The sequence below is a fragment of the Pongo abelii genome, chromosome 8 (assembly GCF_028885655.2).
Source record: "Pongo abelii isolate AG06213 chromosome 8, NHGRI_mPonAbe1-v2.0_pri, whole genome shotgun sequence".
In the NCBI taxonomy this organism is placed as follows: Eukaryota; Metazoa; Chordata; class Mammalia; order Primates; family Hominidae; genus Pongo; species Pongo abelii.
In genome coordinates this window covers 90761381-90778026 of record NC_071993.2, presented here as the reverse complement: position 1 = coordinate 90778026, position 16646 = coordinate 90761381, and positions in this window count along the sequence as shown.

Below are 16646 nucleotides of genomic sequence, written 5' to 3'. Positions count from 1 at the left end.
GCATTTGTTAGGATAAGTATTTGAAGTGCCTCCACATGCATACTATTATAGATGAGAAGGAAATTAGATAATTAAAGAGAGAAATAATACACATTTAATGTAAGCTGCTGTTGAGTACAGGAAGCAACAAAAACTAAATTCCTTGCAAAGTTGCTGCTTCATTAAATGATAATTTAGGCACATGCATAGCCTAAAACAAAAGTCAAATAATGCCCTAACAATGCATTTCATCAGACTCTGGCAACAAGAAACATGTAATTGAGTCACATTAGCTCATCTTGGAGAGGAAAGACACAAAAGCCATCTTATCATTTTTTTTTCCTTTTTCTTTTCTTTCTTTTTTTTTTTTTTTTTTGAGATAGGGTCTCACTTGGCACCCAGGCTAGAGTGCAGTGGCACAATCTCGGCTTACTACAACCTCCACCTCCCAGGTTCAAGGGATTCTCCTACCTCAGCCTCCCCAGTAGCTGGGACTACAGGCAAGTGCACCACGCACAGCTAATTTTTGTACGTTTTTGGGAGACGGGGTTTAACCATGTTGGCCAGGTTAGTCTCAACCTCCTGACCTCAAGTCAAGTGATCCACCAGCCTCGGCCTCCCAAAGAGCCGGGGTTACAGGCGTGAGCCACTGCACCGCACCATCTTATCATTCTTTATGTGTGAAGTTGATGAAGCTGAAAGAGTTGTGCTGACTTATGCAGGATCATACAGCATTCAGCTAACCTCTGTGACTCTTGGTTTACCAATCTCTTTATATACCAATGTGAAAACTGTAGCCAATAATCCTGATCTTCTTTGCATGAACTTTAGCATACAAGTCAATTAAAAAGATCAAACTTTAATATATACATTGTCACTGTTTTCTAATAGAAAAGCTTTATTTTAAAAATAATATCTGATTGTTTCCAATTTTAAAAGGATAAAACACAAATTCAACCAGAATCACACTAACATTTGACTATGGAGTCAATTTGCTATGGAATTAATGGAGCTTAGAAAAATAGTTCCCTGATCTAAGAACAAACTATCTCCCCATTCATGGAGAAGCTCAATTATTATAGAAGTGTTTTTCCTTAGTGTAATACTGTATATGTGTATGCTATGCTGGCTACCATTACCCATCCTGAAAGAGAGTGTACACTCAGCGTTGCAAGTTATTTTGCCATGACATCAATGCAGTATGCTGCATGTATGTCAAGGAGAGTTGAACAGATTGATGTATACTCTTGGCACCACTTTATTTAATATGACACTGTAAGAAAGTTTCTTACTCTTTCTCAGCTTCAATTTATTTATCATTATGATGTGGATCATTAACACTGTATTCTAGTTTACTGCAATAATTAAATATGCCACTTTCTATAAAGCCCTCATATTACTACCTCGACTAATAATAATGATTATTAGTATGTTATATTTCTACTATCATCATTATTGTAATTACTAAATATTTTGTAGAACCATTGTTTTTAGATGTGGGGTAGGGAAATATGATCTCCCTTTAAAATCTGATAAAATAATTTGATTCTATTGACTCCGCTTAAATTAACACAGAGACACACAAATTTTTGGACGATTATGGGGAATATTTAGATACCCTAAACTTAATTTGGCATTTGCAGTTAGGTAATAGACATTAGGCTGAGAAGTCTCTATTTAAACATAAGTTTTGACTACAATAAAGGTGAGAAGAAGATGGGAACTTTATATGAATATCATCAAAAGACAGAGGAAGGGTTGGAAACCTGCCTGTAACTCTAAAGATGGAGAATACAGCAATGTGTAGATGAATGACAATGGATTTAGAATCAAACAGATATGGGCTCTGCTGTGAATGATGAAACAGGATGCTGATATGAACAAATATTAGATGACATTTAGCAATCACATTCTGGCCAGCCAACTCCAGGCAAACAACATTGTGTTCCTGACCAGTCATTTGTTACGGTATAGTTTCTGAGAAATATGTGTAGAAAACTGTAACAGAGAAAGCAAGGCACCCCTACATAGTATTTGGGACTTTGGCCTCAACAGCCAGTAATGCAATCCAGTAGGCTAGGCTGGAGTTGATTCTTTCAACGTCTCTCTACTTAGGTAGGCCTTTGCAGCCAAGTCCTGCTCTCCAAATATATAGGGAGGAGAGAGGAGATATACCTCAATGTCTTAATGCTGGCTGTTTTAGGCTGCAGACTCAAGGACTTCTTAAATCAGGGAAAGTATCTAGGTGACATTACTTCTGTGCATGGGGTAGTTTTTATTTTTATTCTTGTCAAGGTTATTACAATTTTGTTTGTTTATTGTTTTGTGGAGGAAGAGATTTGAGGTAGGTTTACGTGTGTGTGTAAATGAGAAAGAAGGGAGAGAGGAAGAATTAAGTATTGGGTCTTCTCTTATGTATAGAATGGGGGAATTGCCTCTACTCAATGACTTAATCAGTGTAAATGTCAGAGAGGGGTATAAAAGATCACATACAAGGCATGTTGATCTATAAAACCTTTTAAAATTCTCACCCTTGGAAACCTAGACAATATCAGTGTCTTCAAATTTTACAATATATGTCCTTCTTAGCAGTAGGGCATTTTCCCCTGGATTCTGACTCATTCCTTTGAAGCAACATAGAGAATTGAAGGAAGAGAAAAAGAAGGTTTGAATTCCCCCTAAAAGACAAGTGTAGGTTATCTACTTATTCACTTACAGAAGTTGAGTAAATATTTTAGCTTTATGCATGAAAGACTTGATATACTACCATATACACTATGAAGGAAATTGAAGTATAGCATAAATTTATCAAAATTTAATTACAAATTTCAAAGCACCTATTACAAGTCTTGCACTTGATATGTAATCACTATGTAACTATATCTTGCATGCAATATGTACTCAAATATGTAACTATATATATTTTACTTTACATTTTGCCTTTACATGGACTCCTATATATTTTAAATAACAATTTAGAAAGAGTGGTATGTACCTACCATTACATATACTTCCAAAATAAAGATAAAGAGTCATGATAAAAGTTTGTATTAAATGACCGTTTTTGGCTATTTTCTAAAATTACTGACTAGAGCTTCCATTACGTAATTCTTTAGCAACATCAGTTGTGATGGCCTATTTTTACATGACACATGGGCTAAATGTAGTGAATTCACTAGAGTGGAATTATTCAGATCATAGTAATTGTAAAATGTATCAGTGTCATTCATGCTTATGAGCCAAAGATGATATTGAAATAGGCTCATCTCTTCTTCAGGATCATTTTCTTCATTAATGAATGTTAACTTAAGACATAAATTCATTTTCAGAAGTCAATTATAAAAATTGGTCCATGACATCACTATAGAAATGTATAGACATATGTCATGTGAAAATTTTCAAAGGCCAGAAGATATTAATTATATCTTAATTTCCACTATTGGTCTTGATTACAATGTCATTAGACCCCCTTGATATGAAAAAACAATTGGACCATTTCTTAACAAATTCTTACCATCTCAGATGTCTTTTTCCTTAAATTCTCCATATACAAAAGGATTCATTTTAGCTCATGTGATAGAACCCTGAATAATAATGGCTTACATACAATATGTTTTTTTCCACATAAAATAAGTCCACAAACCAGCAATAAAAGGAATATTGTAGCTTGCCACTTTTTTCTTTGGAGTGACTGCTGGAAATCATAGAGGGGTAAAAGGTCAAATGCCCACAGAGGCATACCAGTGGATGTGGGCACTGTCTGTCAGCAGTCACAGTGGTCTTTCCCAACAATTTCATTTAAAATCCATTGTGCAGAATTGGATCAAACAATCACTTCTCAGTGCCAGGCAATTATTTGGGAAATGCAGTTTTATAACTGAATATTGGGACATTCCTAAGAAGGTTAGGTTCTCTAATGAGAGAGAGCAACGCAGTCCAGGCTATAATGACACATTTTTGTTTTTATTATTATTATTATTACTATTACTAGAATATTACATATTCTTATGAGTTGAATTATATTCCCTAAAAATTCGTATGTTGAAGACTTAACTCCTAGTACCTTAGAATATGACTATGTTTAAAGATTAGATCTTTAAAGAAGTAATTAAATGACCAGGTGCAGTGGCTCACGCCTGTAATCCCAGCACTTTGGGAGGCCGAGGCGAGTCGATCATCTGAGGTCAGGAGTTCAAGACCAGCCTGGCCAAAATGGTGAACCGTGTCTCTACTAAAAATACAAAAATTAGCTGGGCATGGTGGTATATGCCTGTAATCCCAGCTGCTCGAAAGGCTGAGACAGGAGAATTACTTGAACCCAGAGGCGGAGGTTGCCATGAGCTGAGATTGTGCCACTGCACTCTAGCCTGGGCAACAGAGCGAGACTCCATTTCAAAAAAACAAAACCAAAAAAAAAAAAGAGGTAATTAAGTTAAAATAAGGTTATTAGGGTGGGCTCTAATCCAACATGACTGGCCTCTTTAATAGAACACAGGCACACACAGGAAAAACCACATAAGAAGAAAGGGAGAAAATGACCATCTACAAGTTAGGAAAAGAGGCCTCAGAAGAAATCAACTCTGGCAACACTTTGATCTAGTGTTATTAGAATGATGCTATCTCATAACATTTTATATTTGATATGCTTTTTTTTTTTTTTTGAGAAAGGGTCTCACTCTGTCACCAAAGCTGGAGTGCAATGGCTCAATGAAAGCCACTAAACTTGAACTCCTGGACTCAAGTGATCCTCCCATCTCAGCCTCCTGAGTAGGTAGAATTACAGGTGCATGCCACCACACCCGGCTACTGTGTTGAACAGACATGGTTTCTCTATGTTGCCTAGGATGGTCTTGATCTCCCAGCCTCAAGCAATCCTCCCTGCTTCACTTTCCAAAGTGCTGGAGTTATAGGTATGAGCCACTGTGTCTGGCTTCTTTTTAATAACCAAGACTGAGATTCTGTCAATGTGAAATTGATGTGAAAGAACTTGGAAACACATGAAGTATATTTTAAAAAATGACTTTTGCCATAAATCTTTGTATTACTCAATTTTTTTTTTTTTTTTTTTTTTTTTTCTGAGGCAGAGTCTTCCTCTGTTGCCCAGGCTGGAGTACAGTGGCACAATCTCGGCTCACTGAAACCTCCACCTCCCAGGTTTAAGCAATACTCCTGCCTCAGCCTCAGGAGTAGATAGGATTACAGGCCCCTGCCACCATGCCCAACTAATTTTTGTGTTTTTAGTAGAGGCAGGGTTTCACCATGTTGGCCAGGCTGGTCTCGAACCCCTGACCTTGTGATCCAGCCACCCCAGCCTCCCAAAGTGCTGGGATTACAGGCGTGAGCCACCATGCTCAGATTTAAATTTTATTTTTCTTAAATGTGTGTGGGCTAGTTTACATGGAATTTCAATAATGCAGTAAGAATTTAATGCAATAATATATGAACCATTTTATGCCTTTTAGATTTATTACAGTATGATTAAGAAAAATTAATAAAGTTTTTCTAAGCTTTACCATGATTAATATTTATTATAATCATCATTAAAGTATGCCCCATTTATCTTGAAAAATATCAGCAAACTTTTTATGTTTGTTCTGTGGGGTTTTTTGTTTTCTATCTGCTAAAGCACATTATGCTCTTATAGAAAGTTTTGGATAATAATTTAAAGCATAAAATGTGTGACGAAAACATGACATTCCTGATAGTTTCCCCAAGAAAGAACATTGACTAAGAAAACAATGGCAGCAGTGCAGTGGATAAAAATACTTCAACACATCCAGCAGTGACTTTCGATATTATAAATAGTTTGTAATCTGTTGCTAAAAATAACTGCAGAAAAGGAGGGGTAAAAAAGATCAGCTTCATCCATGCTGACTCAATGTGCTTATAGCATTGATTTCCATTCAATAGAATTACCCTAAAAGTCAGGAAGAGTGAATTAAATAAAGTAAGGAATATTACTCTTAGAAGTGGGGCAGCTCCATCCTACCATCAACATTGACGGTGATATCCGTCCTGGTAATATGAGAAGAGATCAAGAGTCAGCTTTCTTGATTACAGTTCAGATAAAATGCTTTCAGATTACCTTCCAATGTTAGAATTGGAGGATGGCAAGGATTTCTTTTAAAAATACAGAAACTGAACTAAATTACAATGTACCATAATGATGCTTTGATAGAAGTCTTACAGGCTTAGCATGATATATTGGAAGTTTAAACATTTTAAAATATTATTCTAAAACATTATTTTTTCCTTGCATACTGACCCACCATTTGTTATGGGATATTTTTGTCTTTTAAAGTGTGTGTGTTCTGTGTGTATATTATGTTATATGTGTGTAATCCTATAGAAGTTGCCATTTACTTAACACCTATTGTGTGTCAGGCTCTTGTACTCATTTCTTACACTACTTGATAAATGTGCTGAATGTATATCCTTATTCCTATTGAACAGGGATAGTAAGACACTGAGGCTCAGAGACAAAATAGTTACTTCATTAGTAAGTAGCAAGGTCATTATTTGTCAAACTGGAAAATTAAACTTTTACATAGATATAAAAGCATGAAATGACTTATCTTAAGTTACAGAGCAAGTGATTGACGAACAAGATTCAATTTTTGGACCTTAACTGTGGGTTCAACACACAGAGCCAAGTATTATTGATCTGAGAAAGTTTTTGTAGCCATAAACCATTTTCCACTGTGGGACAGAGATAGGTAGACAGGCATGTCTATTCAAAGGACTGTCCCCACAAGTAACTTAAAACATCCATATTAAAATAAATTTTAAAAATTCTGTGAATGTGTGTGCATATGTATGTAAACAGTGTTTTGATGGGATCACATTTTTATCTTTTATAATTTAATTTATCCTTCTCTAGGAAAATCTCCCTGAGTAGAATAAATTTGAGCTCTGTGCATGGGAAAATTCACCAGACTGGGGAAAAAAATTAATGTTTTCTACTTTTAAGGCCTGTCACTACTTCATCTACCACTTATTAGAGGAATAAAAGTTACCATTAAATTTCACTCTCCATACATCACTGAGAGACAGGACTAGCTGGATTTCCTAGGCCAACTAAGAATCCCTAAGCTTAGCTGGGAGGGTGACCGCGTCCACCTTTAAACACGGGGCTTGCAACTTAGCTCACATCTGACCAGTCAGAGAGATCACTAAAATGCTAATTAGGCAAAAACAGGAGGTAAAGAAATAGCTAATCATCAATCACCTGAGAGCACAGCAGAAGGGACAATGATAGGGATATAAACCTAGGCATTCGAGCCAGCAACGGCTACCCTCTGGGTCTGGACCCTCCCTTTGTATGGGAGCTCTGTTTTCACTCTATTAAATCTTGCAACTGTACTCTCTTCTGAGCTTTCACTCACTGTCCACCACTGCTGTTTGCCAACGTCACAGACCCACCACTGACTTCCATCCCTCTGGATCCAGCAGGGTGTGTGCTGTGCTCCTGATCCAGTGAGGTGCCCATTGCCGCTCCTGATAGGGCTAGAGGCTTGCCATTGTTCCTGCATGGCTAAGTGCCCGGGTTCATCCTAATTGAGCTGAACACTAGCCACTGGGTTCCACGGTTCTCTTCCATGACCCATGGCTTTCACTAGAGCTATAACATGCACCGCATGTCCCAAGATTCCATTCCTTGGAATCCGTGAGGCCAAGAACCCCAGGTCAGAGAACACGAGGCTTGCCACTGTGTCTGGAATTGGGTTCTTGGTCTCACTGACTTCAAGAATGAAGCCGCGGACCCTCGTGGTGAGTGTTACAGTTCTTAAAGGCGGCGTGTCTGGAGTTTGTTCCTTCTGATGTTTGGATGTGTTCAGAGTTTCTTCCTTCTCGTGGGTTCCTGGTCTGGCTGGCTCAGAAGTGAAGCTGCAGAGCTTCGCAGTGAGTGTTACAGCTCTTAAAGTGGCGTGTCTGGAGTTGTTCGTTCCTTCATGACCCACAGCTTTTACTAGAGCTATAACATGCACCACACGTCCCAAGATTCCATTCTTTGGGATCCCTGAGGCCAAGAACCCCAGGTCAGAGAACACGAGGCTTGCACCAACTCAGAAGCGGGCCGCCGCCATCTTGGGAGCTCTGAGAGCAAGGACCCCCCACCCCCAACTGCCCATAACATCACTACCCTTGGAATGGACTGATTGAAGCTTGAGCAGTGTAGAACTGCCACACAGCCATATGTCTATGAATTTATTTTTGAAGACTTGAAGAACTAAGAAAGCTTATTATAGAATATAACCACATTGAAATGATATCATGACACTGAAACTATTTTAGCCACAGAAATAATCATTAAAAATTAGATACTTCTTATTTCGTCTTGGAATTATCAGAAAAGTTCTATAGAAATTCAGCAAATATGTTGATAAACATGCAAATAACTTTTGCAAGATAAAAATGATTCTGAAAACTGGCCAAAAGTTTATCAAGCAAGACAAAAAAAAGAAAAATACAAGAATAAAGAGTATAAGTGCTTATAAGGTAGTTCATAGAGTCAGGTACCATACAAAATATTGGTAACATTGACTCTTCAGAGAACTATTGTATAACCTAAGTGATGGTACAGTGCCATTTAATGTAACTCAGGTTGGGGAGCTCAGGGGAGAAGTTATCGAAAGGTATCAGAAGAAAAGTATTAGGTTTCTCATGTAAGGACTGATTGATGATGTGCTACTAAGTATATAAAATAGATGTAGTTTAAACCATGCAAATATAACATTCTTAAAATACAGGCATATAGTTTGTAGAGTATGAACCTACTCCCTGACTTGAGTATCCTGGGATTTCATACCAGATAGAGGACTTTATTTAGACCTCTGATGTGCTGTGGAAGAAATACAAAATTATGGCAAAATGCCCAGCACATCTAGACAAATCTATCACTCTGGTAAGTTTGACTGTTTTGAGAAAAAAGGTATACTTTAGAATTGCCTATTCTCATTTTCCCGTTTCACTCATCAAATAACTATAAATGCCCCTCTGCTGACCTTTTCTGATATCTACAGTAAGTCTCTGCCCATAATCTCCATTTCTTTCATGCTGTGTAGGTAAGTAAGTCATTCAGTAGAGCTAAGAAAAGCCTGAGCTGTTACTGGGTATGGAGGAGCACAAAAGGAACTTTATGATAGTACATGGTTTAATGCCTCTTCTAGAAAAACAGATGTTCCAATGGAATCACATCTGAGTGTAATTTATACCAAAAAAAAACCCCAAAAAACAGAGCTAGTATTTTTTTAGGATAAAGTTAAATGTATCTGTGTGGCCAGGTAGGGTGACTCATGCTTGTAATCCCAGCACTTTGAGAGGCAAAGGTGCCAGGATTGTTTGAGGCCAGAAGTTCAAGACCAGCCTGGGCAATATAGCCAGACCCCTTTTCTTAAAAAAAAATTAATAAATATATCTATTTCTAAAATTAATTTTTATAGAAATTTACATATTTGAAATATGAAATAATTATGAAAAATACATACATCTACATGCAAATAAAACATTGTTTTAATGTAAATGATATTACTAAAGTTATTAAAAACCTGTACTAAGGTAAATATGTTTAGAGGAAATATAATAGAGAAAACCCCGTTTCTTAAATAAATTAATAAATATACCTGTGTTTGTAAAACTAATCTTTAATAGAAATTTACATATTTGAAATAAGAAATAATTAGTCAAAATGAACAATACATACACCTATATGCAAATAAAACGTTTTAATGTAAATAACATGACTAAAGTTATAAAAAACTGTACTAAGATAAATATGTTTATAGGAAATATAATAGAGAAAACCTTATTATCTTATATTTTTGATTTAAAATTAAGTGTTAAAAATATCATTAATAAATTTAATAGACATATGACATAACATGACTGTTTCCATAAGAAGAGATACAACTAATAACAAATATAGAAAATTGTATTTAACAACCAGAGTTTAAATTAAGAAAACACAAATAAAAGAGTAATGAAACACCCATAAAATTAATAAAAATGTAAAGTAACATTACTGTCTGCTTCCTAGAGTATACTAAAATTCATATATTACTGTTGATAGTGTAAATAGTTACAATTATTTTGGTGAGTGGTTGAAAATATGCTAAAAGTATTGGGAAAAGGTTTTAGATTTTTGTGATTCTTTATTTAAACTATTTGCTTGTAGATATGGTAATTTACCTTAAGAGGGGAGATATTCTAAATAAGAGAAAAATTTAATTCATAAAAGTCTTTCTTGCCCTATTATTTATAATGAGAAAACCTTAAATATCTAATGATAAAAACCCTGTGGTAAATTTTAAAATTTAAGATGGTGCTTTAGAATGCTAGTTTGCCATCTTCTCAGTTTGCTTGCTCTCCAATTAAACCTGCTTCTCCTCCTACCAATCCTTGCCTCTTGTGTCTGGCTTTCAAGCAGCAAGCAGCAGAAACTGGGTCCAGTTACAATGCAAAGGAAATTGCATTTAAAAAAATTAACAGCACAGCCAAGTAGGCTACATTTGATGACTTAATTCTGCAGTACAAAATGAAGAACTTGATTCAAAACGGACCTATCAGGGAAGAACAAACTGCCCCAGTGAGTTATGTGTATCAGGGCATCCTTGTTGATTCATACTACCTTAGTCTCTTTAAAAATATAAATTGTCTGTATGCTTCTTTTTTCCATAAATAACATTAACAATCCAAATGCTAAAGCATCAGAGTCTCAGAAAATGGTCTCAGCAAAACCATTAAGCCCAGAGAATTTTTATTCTCTGGCACCTTTACAATATTCTGCATTTCTTTTTCTTTTAGGATGTCTACCAACAAATGTTGGCACATTTATTTTTTGACCAGCACCTCAATGGCAGACACCTTCCATCCTGCTTCTTTACCCTCAAACTTTTAATTACTCTTTAAAGTCATAATAGTTCACCTCTTGCATATCTCCACCCACTCTTCTCTTGCACATACCAGGGGGTCTGTGGGCAGCTTGTCTTTTGATGCACCTTCTCATTCATTAAGTATTGGCAATTAAGCAGTGAACAAGACACAAATCCCTGATCTCATGGAGCTTACGTGTTAATTAAAATTGGCATATTTGCCTTTATATTCCATGAAATATTCCTTACTATACATGAACATGCCTAGTTTTGCTTCATTTAACATTTTGTAATAAAATTTGGAATTAAAAAAACAATGTAATTAAACATGTCATTAAGATATATAAGTAAAACATGTAATTATAATAGAGCAGAAAAGAGAGAAACAGATTAGTCTGTTAGGACCAGAGAAAGCTTCAGGGAGGAAGCAATATCTGAATATTAGTAAACAGCAAGTTGACAATCACAAACTATTCAGCTCATCTTTACCTGTGAATGTGACACGAAATTATCTCTTAATAAAAATGAGTAAAATCCATACATTTGTATTCTACCTACTATTTGCTTGGTATACTGAAGAATATATGCAGTTGAGCCATGAAACACTGTTACAGTCTTGTCTGCCAGTTATGTTTGCATACATTTGTGGTGCTTGACAGGAATTTTGAATTAAAAAAGCAATAGTGTTACCTAGAGAAATTCTGGCTGCTTGACTATTTCTGATTATTCAAGAAAGGAAGAGCTCCTACATTTACATACATAAATATTTTAGAAGACAAGGAGTTGAGTTTATGCATGTTAATCTCCTTTCTTATTTCTCAAATTATTTGCCATAATTTCTTCATGCAATTCAGATTTTTAATATTTTAATTTGGGGTTGTAGTGGCATTTGTGTAGTGCTAAAGTCATATCAGATACTTTCTCTCTTTAGAAGAAAGTTTCTTTTTCGGGCCATTTTCCTAAAATGTGAAACTATCTTCAAGGCAAGCCAGAGTAATTGTCCATTTAATTTGGCATTTTCTGGAACATTGATTTCCCAAAACAAGGCCTTTCCTATTAAATGCAATGACATTTGTGTCCAAAAGATTTTCCTGGGGGATTGGTTTCCTACCGTGGAGCAAAGTTTTGAATGAGCCACTTGGATTACGTTACAGATTGAGGACAAACTCTATTCCAAATACACTACAGTCCTCTCAGCTACACTTGTCATTTGATGCCTTAATCCCCAGAACAGTTGACTGAGACACATCCTGCCTTTACGCATAGAAAATGATGGTCTGAAAGGAATCTCAAAATGTCAATGTATTAGCAGTGGGGAATCTGTATGGATTTGAAACAACCTCAATTCTTGCCTCCTCAGAAGAAAGAATTTGACTGAGGGGCATAGGGCAGAGAGAGAGACTGAAGCAAGTTTTAGAACAGGAGTAAAAGTTTATCTAAAAGCTTTAGAGCAGGAATGAAAGGAAGTAAAATACACTTGGAAGAGGGCCAAGTGGGTGACTTGAGAGATCAAGTGTATGGTTTGCCGTTTGACTTGGGGTTTTATATGTTGGCATGGTTCCAGGCTTTTGAGTTACTTCTCCCCTGATTCTTCCTTTGGGGTGGGCTGTCTGCAAGCACAATAGCTGCCAGCAATTGGGAGGGGCTGCGTGTGCAGTGTGTTTACTGAAGATGTACACATGCTCACTTGAGGCATTTTTCCCTTAGCAGCTGAGTGTTACCAGTTAAACTCTGCCATTTTGCCTCTTAGTGAGCACTCTTGAGCCCATTTGTCTGACTCCTGAGATCTTATTGGGAAGATGCTGATTACCAGTTTCAGATGTCTCTGTCTATTACTATTATTACGGAGGTGGCTGCGACCAATTCTTATTTTACAGAGACAGTTTAATAAACAACTGACATCACCTGACCGTTGTCTGACATTCCTGGTGAAGGGCACTTCTCCTGACCTGCTTAATTCTGACTAGCTACCTGCTATATCGAATGTAGTAGAATGAGGGCACGTGTACCCCCTCATAATATAAAAATTATATATATGCTATTATATATAATCTTAAATTCATAATTAGATTATAATTAACAGCCATAATACATGATTATATATATGAGATCTAAAAACACATATAATAGATAATATACAATTATATATTATTCATATAATTAATGTAATAGTGTATACTTATAATTAACATATTAATGGAATACATTACATAAAATATTCTATATTTATATATAAGATATGATGACAATAGTGAATATCTTAAGGAAAAGGTCTTCTTTAAACAAGTTAATGATAACCATATGTGCAACATTTTTTGTTTATTTAGTTGACGTAACTTATTTGATGAATAAGTCAAAACCTAATTACTATTTTATTAAGGTTTAATTAAATTTTAATTTTGGTTTTGATTTAATTTTAATTTTTGCTTCATATAATAATGAAGGCTAGATTTGTCCCTGCATTACTCTATGTGTATATACAAAAATAATTATAATACTCATAAGAAAAGTCTAATATGGTTATTATCAAAATTATTTTATTTGGTTACATTATAAAATATATCTCTAAAGTGTATGGTCTTTCTAGAAGCACAGGAAGACGTTTTCTGTATCTTCTTGTCAATTTATACACCATTCTACTGTCAGACTTTCTTTTTTCTTTTTTTTTTTTTTGTGAGACGGAGTTTCACTCTTGTTGCCCAGGCCGAAGTGCAATGTCAGGATCTCGGCTAACTGCAACCTTCGCTTCCCTGGGTTCAAGGGATTCTCTTGCCTCAGCCTCCTGAGTAGCGGGGATTACAGGCACCCACCACCACACCCAGCTAGTTTTTGTATTTTTACTAGAGGTGGGGTTTCATCATGTTGGCCAGGCTGGTTTCAAACTCCTGACCTCAAGTGATCTGCCCGCCTCAGCCTCCCAAACCTCAGGTTATCTCAATATTTCACAATGATGAAAAAATATGTAACTATAAAAAAGACGTTTTCTTTCCTAAGATGGCAGATCAGAGGATTTTTGCATGCCTCAACCACTTGGAAGCAGCAAGATAGTGTCCAAAGATCAATTTTCTGAGTTAATTCAAGAAGGAAAATGGGAATTCATCAGAATTGTGAAGGCCACCCAGATCCAAGGGAGGAAAATGTGGGCAAACAGCTCTTGTGACAGCATCCAAGTGACAAAAAGGAGAGAAGCCCCAGTACGTGAAGGAGACAGAGTGCCTCCCTCTGTAACTCACCTTTGACAAAAAGGAGAGAAGCCCCAGTACGTGAAGGAGACAGAGTGCCTCCCTCTGTAACTCACCTTTCCACTGGCGATCCAATCAACCCAGGCCAAGGGAGAGCACTTTATTTTCCAAAGCCCTGAAGCTATCATGGAGAGAGAATTGGAGGCACTGAGAGGGAAAGACACCTGAAATAGCTGCAGGCATTTTTCCACACCTGGGCCCTAGAGCAGGATGCCATTTATAATTTGGGTGCTACAAAGTCAGCCATTCTTTGGCAACATGGCAACGTAGCCACACAGGCGTTTTAGTCTTGGGCCAGAGATTAGGGTGCTCACTCTAGAGTGGAGTAGCAGCCGTTAAAACCAAAATTGTGGAAAACGCCTCAGCAATAGGTACTGGAATTGTGCTCTCCGTTGCAGATCTGGGGAAGGAGAGCTGCTACAGCTACAGTTTCTCCTTGGTGATGAGACTTGAAGCCAGGGCCAGCTTGGCAACCTGGAACTGGTCTGCATGTGCCATTGCCAAGTGCCCTCTGAGATTGTGATGCAGCTGAGCACACACTTGCCTGGACCAGCATCCTGAGCAACTCCAGCCTTCCTAGGCATAAATCATGGTTCAGTGAAGCCCTCTCTGTTCCATGACCAGGCAGATTGCCAGGCATTCAGAGCACCTACTTGCCTGGATCAGTAGCCTGAGTCACTCCACCAGTGCTGTGCAGAAATCATGGCCCCGTGAGCACCTTTCTGCTTCACATCCAGGTAGATCTCCAGGCTTTAGAATCAACTGCTCACCTCTGAGCCACCTCTCCTCTGCAGAGATCTTGGTGCGGGAGACCTTCTTTACTGCATGTCCGGGCACACCTCCAGGCATCTGGAGAAATTCTTTTCTGGATTGACAGCCTGAGCTGCCCCACCCTTCCTGCTTGGAGATCATGGTGAAGCAGGAAGCTCTCTGCCGCATGCCCAGACAGATCTCCAGGCATTTGGAGCACCCACTCACCTGAACCAGTAGCCTGAGCTAGCCCACCCTATCTTTGTGGAGACTGTGATGCAGGGGTCCCTCTGTTCCACACTCACACAGATCTTCAGGCAATTGGAGCATCAGCTCATCTGAATTAGCAACCAGAGCCAGCCCAATCTTTCTGTGCAGAGACTGTGTTGAAGCAGAGCTGCCTTCTCCACCTCATGCCCAAATATCCAGGAGCACCCATTCACTCAGATTACCAGCCTGAACCACCCCACACTTTTTCAAGATATTGTGGTATAGTGGGGCCCTCAGCACTTCATGCCCAGGCAAAAAATTCCAGGCACCTGGAGCACCCACTCTTCTGAATTGGGAATTTAGACTGCTCCCACTACCCATGCAGAGATTTAGGGCTAAAGAGGTCTCCCAGCTTCATGTCTAGGCACACCTCAAAGCACTTGGTGGCCACCCACTGGATTGTCTCTCAGCACTGGAGCTTGTGTCTAACATCATAGGACCTGCGGGTAGAACTGCCCCGTCTGGCCCTGCCCGTCTTAAGCCTCATACCCCTGGGGCTGAGCAGGTAGCTCAGACCACTGTGTACTCCATAGATCAACCCATTGTCTGAGGTAACATAGAGCTTCCCCTGTAAAGAGGGATCAATTATATACCCAGCCACCTTGGCCACAGCTGGTTCTTACTGATAAGTGCCATCTATTGGCTTGTAGGTCAAACTTCACAGCCCAATATAAAACCTGCCACAAAAAGTGCAAAAGGCTATACAAGCAAAGGCAAAAGACTCTCCACCAAACATCGTCTACAGTCACACTCCTGGGGGGAAGGGAAAATGGGAAGGGAAATGAAAATGATAATATTATAGAGAAAGAAAGAAAAAGAAAAAATCCTACCCACAAGAAAATAAATACAAAATTAGAAGTGCCAGCATCTCCAGATGATAAGAAACCAGCACAAGAATTCTGCCACCATGAAAATTTTGAATGCATTGACACCACCAAAGGGTCATACTAGCACTCCAGCAATATCCCATAACCAAAATGGAAACTCAGAAATGACAGATAAAGAATTCAAAGCATGATTGCAAAGAAGGTCAATGAGATGCAAGACAAGATTGAGAATCAACACAAAGAAACTTAATTTTTTTTTATAAGCACACCTCATACATTTTTATTTAGCATGAATATATATGTATAGATACACGTGTGTGTATGTACATGCTGTTTCTATCTTATCTTTCTATTTTTTTAAATTTTTTAAATTTTTTTTATTATTATTATACTTTAAGTTTTAGGGTACATGTGCACAACGTGCAGGTTAGTTACATATGTATACATGTGCCATGCTGGTGTGCTGCACCCATTAACTCGCCATTTAGCATTAGGTATATCTCCTAATGCTATGCCTCCCCCCTCCCCCCACCCCACAACAGTCCCCAGAGTGTGATGTTCCCCTTCCTGTGTCCATGTGTTCTCATTGTTCAATTCCCATCTATGAGTGAGAACATGCGGTGTTTGGTTTTTTGTCCTTGCGATAGTTTACTGAGAATGATAATTTCCAATTTCATCCATGTCCCTACAAAAGACATGAACTCATC